Source organism: Megascapheus bottae, chromosome X (assembly GCF_031878675.1).
Source record: "Megascapheus bottae isolate mThoBot1 chromosome X, mThoBot2.hap1, whole genome shotgun sequence".
Taxonomy (NCBI): Eukaryota; Metazoa; Chordata; class Mammalia; order Rodentia; family Geomyidae; genus Megascapheus; species Megascapheus bottae.
The window spans coordinates 100888730-100899637 of record NC_143547.1 but is presented as its reverse complement, the minus strand read 5'-3'; the positions used below and the strand labels follow the sequence as shown (position 1 = coordinate 100899637).

General features: G+C 38.3%; 1 pseudogene; it reads right to left on the bottom strand.

Moving 5' to 3' along the window:
* Positions 1–9071: 9071 nt before the first annotated feature.
* Positions 9072–9955, bottom strand: LOC150041655 (E3 ubiquitin-protein ligase CCNB1IP1 pseudogene; annotated as a pseudogene).
* Positions 9956–10908: the final 953 nt, after the last annotated feature.

Sequence of the window (10908 nt, the reverse complement as noted above, 5' to 3'; positions counted from 1 at the left end):
GTTATAGTCTCCAGATAGAAGGTGCATTAGTTCACAAACATTAATATCCCTTCTCATGTTTTTTCCCCATTTTCCTCCCCCATGCCCTCCACTCATCTTGTTTTCCCCCTTCCCTTTCCTATTTCAAATAAACAAATAAATGTATACACAATATATCAGATAGCAAGGTAAGATACAGTGGCAATATGAGAATAACCAAGGGGCAACAAAAGAGATGAGAAATAACATAGTACATTAAGGACAACAATCACATATTATATAACTCTTGTTTCCATATCCTGGTGGTCCTTTCATTTAGCCTCATCATATATGGCCTTATGTATATAGAGTTTGAGTTATTGTAATCCTTTGCTAGGAGAGTCCAAGGTTTATACTAATAATTATAAATGAGGGAAGCCATTGAGCCTATGTTTCATTGGGTCTGGCTTACTTCATTTAATATGATTTTTTCTACATCTTTCCATTTCTTTACAAATGGGGTAATGTCATTCTTTCTGACAGCGGCATAGAATTCCATTGTGTATAAATACCACATCTTGTTGATCCACTCATCAACTGAGGGGCATCTGGGTTGGTTCCATATCTTTGCTATGGTAAATGCAATGAATATCATTGGGCTGGTAGGTTTAGTATATCCTTGTTTCTGGACAACTTGGTAAATGCCAAGGAGTGGAATTGCTGGGTCATAGGGGAGCTCTATGTTTAGTCTTTTTCTTTTTTTTGCCAGTCCTGGTCTTGAGCTCAGGGCCTGAGCACTGTTCTTGGACTTTCTCAAGGCTAGAGCTCTACCACTTGAGCCTCAGCACAACTTCCGGCTTTTTCTATATATGTGGTACCAAGGAATTGAACCTGGGTCTTCATGCATGCTAGGCAAGCACTTTAACCACTAGGCCAAACTCCCAGCCCATGTTTAGTCTTTTGAGGAACTGCCATACTGCTTTCCAGAGTGGTTGAATGATTTCACACTCCCAACAATGTAGTAGTGATCCCTCCTGGCCACATCCCCTCCAGCATCTCTGTTATTAGATTTCTTGATAATGGCCATTCTAACTGGAGTGAGGTGGAACCTCAAAGTTATTTTGATTTACGTTTCTTTTATGGGCAGAGATGTTGAGCATTAATTCATGTGTCTAGAGGCCATTTTTATTTCTTCTTCAGAGAAGACTCTCTTTAAGTCTTTGGCCAGATGAATGATTTTATCCTTGTGAGAATCATCTTCTTTGAATTATCAGTAGAGCTTCTAGTGGGATGCACATATGTTAGAAAATTGGGGAGATTATGTCTGCCCAATCTGGTTGGATGACATACCCTGTTATCCAATGAAGTATCAGAAAATGCAGCCAGCTTTAACTTTGCTCTTATAAATTGGCAGACACAAGACTGGCCCCAAGTTCTGGTTGGATGACTCTGAAGCCAAGCTCTTTGATCCACCCCACATGCACAGCTGCATTTGTGCTTTGTTTACACTTTTTCCCTCAAAGGCAAGTAAAGGAATAAGCAAGACAAAAAGAAAAGAAAATACAACCTCTTGTTTCCATTTCCTGGTGATTTGTTCTTTGGTATAGTCATTTGCTGTGTTTCCATACAGGTGTGGATTTCTTCTTTTGAGAGTCAGTGAGAACCAATTGATAATGAGCTTATTTTCACTTATTTGTAGAGTAATCAATTATCATAAGCTGGATGTATTTGTACTTAAGTTAGTGAAGATTTCATTGTTTGGATCACTCCTTTACTATGGTAAATTAGACATGTACTTCTCCTTTCCCATCCTATTTGCATCCCACTGGAACTGCATCAACAGGTAAAAGAAAACATTTTTTTCCATCACTGGAAAAGATGGTATTGGGTTAGAGGCCAATATTCCTACCTGGTTTCTAAATGACTGAGTGGACAAAGAAGAGTTAAGTGAAACTGAGAATAGTAGGTGAGGTGAAAGGGAAGGTGAAATGTATAGATCAGGCACTGTACAGCTTTTTTAAAAAAAGGTTTGGGATTGAAAATTATTTTCTTGGTGAGAAGTACAGATCAGAGAGGCCAAGATTTTATCTTTAGGAGATGGGGTTCCCAACTGCCTATATAATATAAACTACAATTGTCCTTTAACTTGAGGTCTAGCTTGGTCCTATCTGGTCATAGAGGGAGAATGTTTATGTTTTTATTATGTTCTCACATCAAATGGTACTGGTAATTCTGTCTTCTAACTTAAATTCCCCCACCTTCCACATACCATGATGTCCCTTTGGAAATGGGTCAATGAAAGGAATCATAGCTAAAGCATTCCATAATGAACATGGGCTCCCCAAATCACAGATTCTCTTTTCCTGGAAATTTCTATATTAACCTTCAAATCCTGAGTTTAGGCACTTAATGCACTTGATTTCTTTTTTTTTCTTTCTTTTTTTGCCACTCATGTGGCTTGAACTCAGGGCCTGTACACTGACCTTGGATTTCCTAAAGGCTAGAGCTCTGCCACTTGAGCCACAGCTCCACTTCTGGCTCTTTCTCTGTATGTGGTACTGAGGAATTGAATCTGGGTTTTCATGCATGCTAGGCAAGCACTCTAACACTAGGCCACACTCCTGGTACTGGGAGTTGATTTTTTAAGCAAACTAATTCTACTGTTCATTGCGTACTCTCTTAGTACATTTCTCCTGTCATGTCAATCATCACAATCTTAAGTACATGTGTTCATAACTGATTGCCTCCCTGCCTCCAGCAATCCAGACTGTAAACTCCTTTAAGATAAGGAGCCAAGCCCAGTGCTGGTAGCTCATACCCTGAAATCCTAGCTACTTAGGAGGCTGAGATCTGACGGTTATAGGTTCAAAGCCAGCCCAGGCAAGAAAGTCTGTGAGACTCTTATCTTCAATTAACCAACAAAAAAACCAGAAGTGGCACTGTGACTCAAAGTGGTAGAGAACTAGCCATGAACAAAAAGAGCCGATATTGCCCAGGCCTGAGTTCAAGCCCCCTTGAACAACAGCAATAACAATAAAAAAGATCAAGATCCATCTTATATATTGGTCATCAATGTGCCCCAATATTTAGGGCAAGGATTCATATACAGTAAACACAGAATAAGTGTATAATAATTATTTTCTTTTCTTTCAGTACTAAGGGTTGAGTGAGCCCAAGGTGTGATGCCTGCTAGAAAGTACTATATTACTTGAACCTAAATTAGTCTCTCTCTCTCTCTCTCTCTCTCTCTCTCTCTCTCTCTCTCTCTCTCTCTCTCTCTCTCTCTCTCTCTCTCTCTCTCTCTCTCTCTGTGTCACTCTCAGTCTTGATCTGTCTCTCTCTCTTTCTCTTTGTGGAGTTGTTTTCTGATAAGATATGACTGGCTTTAATAGGCTGGCTACAAACTTCCTTCTGCCTTTCTGCCCAAGAAGCTGGAATTAGACATGTGGGCCACTGTTTCTAACATTCTTATCTTCATTTTTAAAGTTGCATATAATGTTTTGAACAATTCCTTCATTTTCAAAAGTCACATCCTTTACTTGAGAATTAGAATGAATTCAATGAGTTATTAGAGAAAATCCTATGAAATTACACAGGTAAACTCCTCGCATAAAATAAATATTCAAGCCGGGTGCAGTGGCTCACACCTGTAATCTTAGCTACTCAGGAGACTGAGATCTGAGCTCAAGGTTCAAAACCAGCCAGGACACAAAAGTACCTGAGACTTATCTCCAATTAACCTCTAGAAAATGGGAAGTGGAGCTTGGCTCAAGGGTAGGGCTGTAGCCTTAAGCTGAAGAGCTCAGGGACAATGTCCAGGCTGAGTTCAAGCCCCATGATCCACACACAGAAGAATAAAATTATAAAATAAGTATTCAATAGACACAGAGCATTTTTGTCAATTTGCATTTGTTTACAATACATGATTAAACTCAAATGGATACATACATACAATTTCTCCTGTGACTACTGTAATGAATTAATCAAACAGTGGTTTAAGACAATCCAAATTTATGTTACATTTCTAGATGTCAAAAGACCACATTGATTCTCACTGGGATGAATTCAAGATATGAATCTAGTTATTTACGGAGGCTATAGAGGAGAATTTGTGTACATCTTGCTCTGACTTCTAGAAGGTGCTTGCATTTTTTTTTGCCTCCAATCTCCTTTCTCATATAATTCAACTTTACTTCTCTCGCTGGCATGCCTACTTTCCTTTTCTACATATAAAGATCCTTGTGATTATATTCTGTTCTAATCTAGGGTGAACTCTCAGTTTGATAAACTTAACCAATTTGTATTCTCATTTCCATATATCATTATTACAAGTTTTGGGGATTAGGCCATGGATACTTTTGGAAGGAAGATGCAATGACAGACCATTGGGAAAAGGTGATACTTTTGATGTAACCTGTATTTCAGACAACCATAGGGAGTAGGGACAGACAGTTTGTCATCAGAAGCTAAATGCCCACTTTCGCCGACAGACCTTGAAGAAGGGATAAGAAGCAGGGAAGCTCTACAAGCATCAGTAAGTATCATGGGCAGACTAGAGGGGAAGGGCAATGACTGAGATGGCATAATTGCATTCATATTTGTTTCAAAATAATTTTGAAAGCACAGTGGAATTTCAAGAACATTTGATTATTATGTAGGAATAGCTACATATTTGGGTTTAAAAGAAAAATGGTCACAATTTGGTTTAAAAAAAGCTGTGGAAAGCAATCTTCCATGGGACAGAGCATAAGGAATTAATAGTTGAGACCAAAATTATTTCATAGAAAAGTGATATTAGCTTTTTCTTTTTTATTGTATTTTATTGTTGAGGTAATTTACAGTTACATTTGTCAGGTAATAGGTGCATTACTTATCACACATTGATACCCCTTTTCATGTTTTTGTTCCCCTGTTCCTTCCCCCCACCCCTTCCCAATCAGCTTGTTTTTCCCCTTCCCTTCCCCATCTCAAATAAACAAACAAACATGTACCATGTAACAAAGTCAGATACAGTAACAACATGAGATTAACCCTAAAGGGGGAAAAAGAGAAAAGAAATAATTTCCTATAGTACAAGTTGTACAAAGATTCAGCACTTCCTGAGATATCTGGTCTGTTATATTTGCTAAAGAGAGGGAGTTGGCTTTAACATACATTTGTGTTAAGGGATTGAGGGACTGTTTATTTACTTATTTATTGGTGAGCTTCTTTTTTTTTGCCAGTCCTGGGCTTGAAGTGAGGGTTTGAGCACCGTTCTTGGACTTTCTCACAAGCTCTAGCCCTTGAGCCTCAGCAGCACTTCTGGCCTTTTCTATGTATGTGGTATTGAGGAATCGAATCCGCGTCTTCGTGCATGCTAGGCAAGCACTCTACCACTAGGCCAAACTCTCAGCCCAGTGAGCTTCTTTTTGCTCAGAGCTAGTGCTCTGCTACTATTTGAGCCACAGCTACAGTAATGGCGTCTTTTTGATAGGTTATTGTAGTAAGAGTCTCACTGAATTTCCTGGCTGGGCTGCCTTTGAGTCATTATCCTCAGATCTTATTTTCCTGAGTAACTAGGATTACAAACTGTGCCACCAGCACCTGACTTGCCATTTCATTTTTTATTTTAAATTATTTTTATCATCTTTAAATAGTTGTGAAAAGGGGTTTCAAATCAGCACGTTAGTGTATGTGTACAATGCATCTTGGTCAGTGGAACCACTTCAATCCTCTTCCCCTTCCCATCTACCCCAACATACTATCCCATTAATTAATTAATTAATTAATTTATTCTTGTGGGTCATGTGGCTTGAACTCTGAGCCTGCGCGTTGTCCCTGAGCTCTTCAGGTCAAGGATACCGCCCTACCCCAGGAGCCACAGCGCCATTTCCGATTTTCTAGTGATTAATGGGAGATAAAACTTTTGTATTCTTGGTGCCTGGATGGCTTTAAATCGTGATCCTCAGATATCAGCCTCCTGAGTAGCTAGTATTACTGGAGAGAAGCACCGTGCTCTCAGATGTAGTTATACGTTCATGTACTGCATGATAAGTTGGTATTTGTGCCTCCCCTTCTTTTCTCCATGCTTCCATCCCACTCCCTTTAGTTCCCACTCCCCTCAGACAGATATAGTTCAGCTTCATGGCATTAGTTTTGTTAAGCTGTTATTTGTTCAATGGGGTTACATCATAGAAACCCATTCCTGTGTATGCTATGTTTTGGTCAACTTGATTGTATATGCATAGGGACCATACATACACACATAGATAGATACATAGATAGATACATAGATACATACACACACGCACATACATACATACATACATACATACATACATACATACATACATACATACTTGTGTGTATGTGTGTGTATATAGTCCGTCTTGGGGCTTGAACTCTGGACTGGGTACTGTTCCTAAACTCTTCAGCTCAAGGCTAGCACTCTACCACTTTGAGCTTTGGTTATCTGGTGGTTAATTAGAGATAAGAGTCTCACAGATTTTCGTGCCTGGTCTGGCTTTGAATCATGATCCTCAGTTCTCAGCCTCCCGAATAGCTAGGATTACAGGCATGAGCCACCAGAATTTAACACCATATATATTTTTATATGATTGTTTTAGTTCTAACTTCCATATGAGGAAAGATATATGTCTTTTGTCTCTTTGAACCATTTATCTCACCAGACATAATTTTGTTCATGTTTGAGGAATATTTTACATAGCTATCTCAACCAATCCAGGGATTCTTATTCTTGCAAACAATTTTTATTGTAATTAATAGAGGGGTTACAGTTATATCCACCAGATACATTGTACATCACTTCTCACACATTGATACCACTTTTCATCTTTTTGTCCCCATTTCCATATAGTCTTGAGTATTGCTGTTACATTAGCTCACACTTTATCCTTGTTTCCCCATTTTGTTATGCTCCTTTCCTTCCCCAAATCAGATAATCATGTATACAAGACATAGGGTACCAAAATCAACAACAGTGACAAAGGTTATAAAGCACAGGCTCTCTTTTTAAAAAAAAATGTTTTTAAAGTACTTTTCATGTAACTAATGAAGAGAGAAAATTTAATAATTTTTCCTTAGAAAGCGATATATACATGGCAATAGATAGAATGGAAGAAAGACAAAGGAAATTTTACCCTTTTCTATCAAGAAAGCAGAATGAACTACTGTGTGTAATATGTATTTAGCAATTTCTTACAGAAAAATGCTTTTTGTTAAAGTGATAGTTGCATTTACTTCTTTACAATGGAAAGAACTATGGCAATGAAACATATGATTGGCAATAATCTTCTAGATCTGACTCTTCGGATAAAAGCACCAGGGACTAAAAATAGATTAAAAGTATGGCAAAGGGCCGGGAGTTTGGCCTAGTGGTAGAGGGCTTGCCTAGCATGCACGAAGACCCAGGTTCGATTCCTCGGTACCACATACATAGCAAAAAGCCGTAAGTGGTGCTGAGGCTCAGGTGGTAGAATGCTAGCCTTAAGAAAGTCCAAGGACAGTGCTCAAGCCCTAAGCCCAAGCCCAGGACTAGCAAAAAATAAAATAAAATTATGGCAAATACTGTGAATGGATTTGAACCTTGATATGTATATTCTTTAGTGATTGTCAAAGTAGCTATTTGATTTGAAATGACTTTTATTTATTTAAAAAACACAAAATTGAAGGGAAATTCAGCAACTTGGTCAAGGGCCACATATTGAGCTGCTGAACAATTGTGAACAAATTTTCTCTGTCTTCTCAAAATAACTTTTTGCTTTTGTACGCACAACTTGCAATGTAAACTTTCTACAGAAAAATCTGTGAGCCAGATCCTGGGAATATGGCAATAGAAACAGTTCAGTAACAGTAATGCCCATTTTGAAAGTCAGTTAAAAGTTATTTAAAAATAATTCACCCTGCAAAAATTAGGAATTACTATATGAGTGAGTATTGAGATTGTATTGTTTCAGTGAAATAAGCACATTCTGTTCTTCCTGGGCATTGACTTATTAGAGCCCATGAGGGTGAAGTGACTAGACCCCAAAGGATACAATCCCATTTGCTTTTCCTTCTCGATGAGTTAGTAAAGGCAACCTAGAAGGAAAGCACACACTACTCTTTTTTACTTCTCTTCTTTATATCTTGATATCAGTCCTGAGAGTCCAACTCCTTACCATATCCTCTTTGTTCTCTGTAACTCCCTGGAATCAAAGATGCCTCAAGAACATGCCTTTTGAAGCAATGGTCTGAAACAGAAAAGAAGAAAGGACCATTTACCTTTTCCTTTGAGCTTTAAGTGACTCTTTATTTTTCCCTGTATGTGTCTCATCTAATCCCAGACTGCTTAATATACTTTGCTGTAATGAAGGAAAGGACAGTGTCTCAGAACAGACCATGTTAGGGAGAGGGAAACCCTTACTTCCTCTCAAGCTTTATTATTCCCTAAATGTTACTGTTTATTAGCTACTAGAGTACCCTCTCTCAAAAGAATCTGAAATGAGATCCCCTTCAAATTGGTCTTGATGATCACTGCCTTACCATTATCTATTCAGATTTTCTTTTTTTTGACTTAAAATAACTGCAAATTTTATTTTAAAATGACAAAACCTTTAGAACTACCAGTGCAAATTATTTTTATATACAAAGAGTAACTGAACATACACATATCAAACATCATTCACTGGCATGAATACACCTCCAAAAATGCAACTATATCAAATAACATATCAAATAACACACAGAAACAGTGATTCAATCAAATAGCCATCATTTTACAAGGCCAAACCTTCACATAAATGTACTGGAAATATATACATATGTGCATAAATACCAACAACAACCAAAGATACATAGACATAACACCGGTGCTAATACACATATGCATTAACACACAAATGGGCCAAAACCTGCCAAGCTGAAACAGTGATTGATAAAGACATACAATGTTGTGACCTTTTCAGCAGTGCTGAAAATTGAATTCAACAAGTGAAGAAACAGACTAATAGAATGCTCATGTTTTAAAGACAAGAAAACCAGAAACTACAGCCATCCTTCCCACTAACAGTGAATTTCTTGAAACTGGAAAGTAAAGTCAACTTCAAAGACTTAATAGCATAAAAAAATGGGTTACTTCTATTTACAATAAAGATCATAACGACTGAAAGCAGAGAAACACTCTATAAAGTAAGTTAAATTCTTTTCATTTTGAAGGCCCTACTAGACATTTGCTGCTGCTCTGGCTCATGACTTTGAGATGCTAAACTAAAAAAGCTGTTACTTGGTTCAGGTGCTGTGGGAGAACCTACAAAAAATGGTCTGAACGGAAAATCTTCATCACCACCCTGATTTCGAACTGGTGTATTGTCCAAAGGAAACTTGGAGTTGTTCCCTATTGGGAAGCCAAAGACACCAGACTGTGCAATCATTGATGGGTGTTGTCTTGATTAACAATAGTGATATTTCGCAGCCTAAGGCTATCATAGAGGCCTTGGAGCTTTTGATACTGGCGATTTCGCTCCATAAGTTTCTCAGAGATGTCACTAAATTTTTTCTTGTATTCTTCTAGCACTTTCTTCATAGAAGTGACCTCCCCTTTCATAGAGGTCAGGTCTACATCCTTGCTCTGTATTTGCTGAGTATATATCTTCTCCATCTGTTTCAGATGGCTCTCAGCTTTGCTGAAATTGTATCCCTGATAGAGACGTTCCTGATGTACCTGATACGTCCAGAAGGCCAGTGCTCGGGAGCTAATGTCCAACACGATCTCTGGTCTCAGGCCTGCTAATACCATAGCTTTATATTCCTCTGATGGACTAAGTTCTGTGCGGACAATATCTAGCTTTTGAGAAAGGGTACTGTTACAGGCAGGGCAAATAGCTGGTGAACGACTAAACTCACCACTACCATGGTGATCACAGAAGATGTGAGAGCAGGCAGTAACCCATGCATACCCAGAGAATTTGCAGCGGCACTTTCGATAATTACACAGCAGCATATCTTCACACAAAGACATGATAAGGAGGTTGCCAGATGCTGAGAAGTCCATAAAAGAAAAATTCAGTCATTGGTTCTGAACAAATCCATAATGGGAATGTGACTCCTATGTGGTTCTTCCAGTTTTGGTCTCTTCTCTGATAGCCAATGAATTCAGCTCCAGTCCAGAAATCAGGTTGAAAAACATCAAGTGTCATCTCAGGCACAGATGATCCAGGTCTTCCTCAGTAGTTTTCATCTTCCACCTTGTCAAGCCAAAGAGGATAGGCGTAAAGGGCACCAGCATGGTTTTAGTAGGAATTCTTCTAATCAAGATATTCAGGGTGTAGTCAGGCTGGCAATCATGACAGCCCACCAAAAGCAAGAAGAGCTCTATTCAGATTTTCTGAATTCACAAATGGAAAGCATTCCAAGTCAGAGGATTTTAAGGTAAGAGTTGATTCCCAACCTCTCTTTGGGATATAGTGATGCCTTTCTTTTGGGCTGGTATGTAGCTCAGTTGCAAACCGCTTGCCTAGCAAGTGCAACGTCCTGGATTTGATCCCCAGTTGCAAAAAAGAAAAGACATATATATGTATATATATATATAGATATATATGTGTGTGTGTGTACATATATATAATTAAAAATAGTGATGCCTTTCCTCATAGACTTCTCAATATTTTGGGAAAAATAGCTTTGCTATAATTGTTTGCCATTAAAAAACAAGGAGTGCTACTTAAAGGCAAGCAGTGTAGAAAAAAATGGAAACATCCAGTTGATGATTTGACTTAATTCAGAAAGTAAAACCTACACTAGCACAACTAACTGCCTGAAAGGAGTTAAAGCCAAACTAATACTGTTGATTACATAAATCAGTTCCTCTCGGAGATGGCAAAGACTTGCCTACTACATATAATAATGTTTGCCAATGACAGCACACCATTGTACCCCAAATTTTCTAGCCAGTATAGCATGGCATAAAGTGAAGAG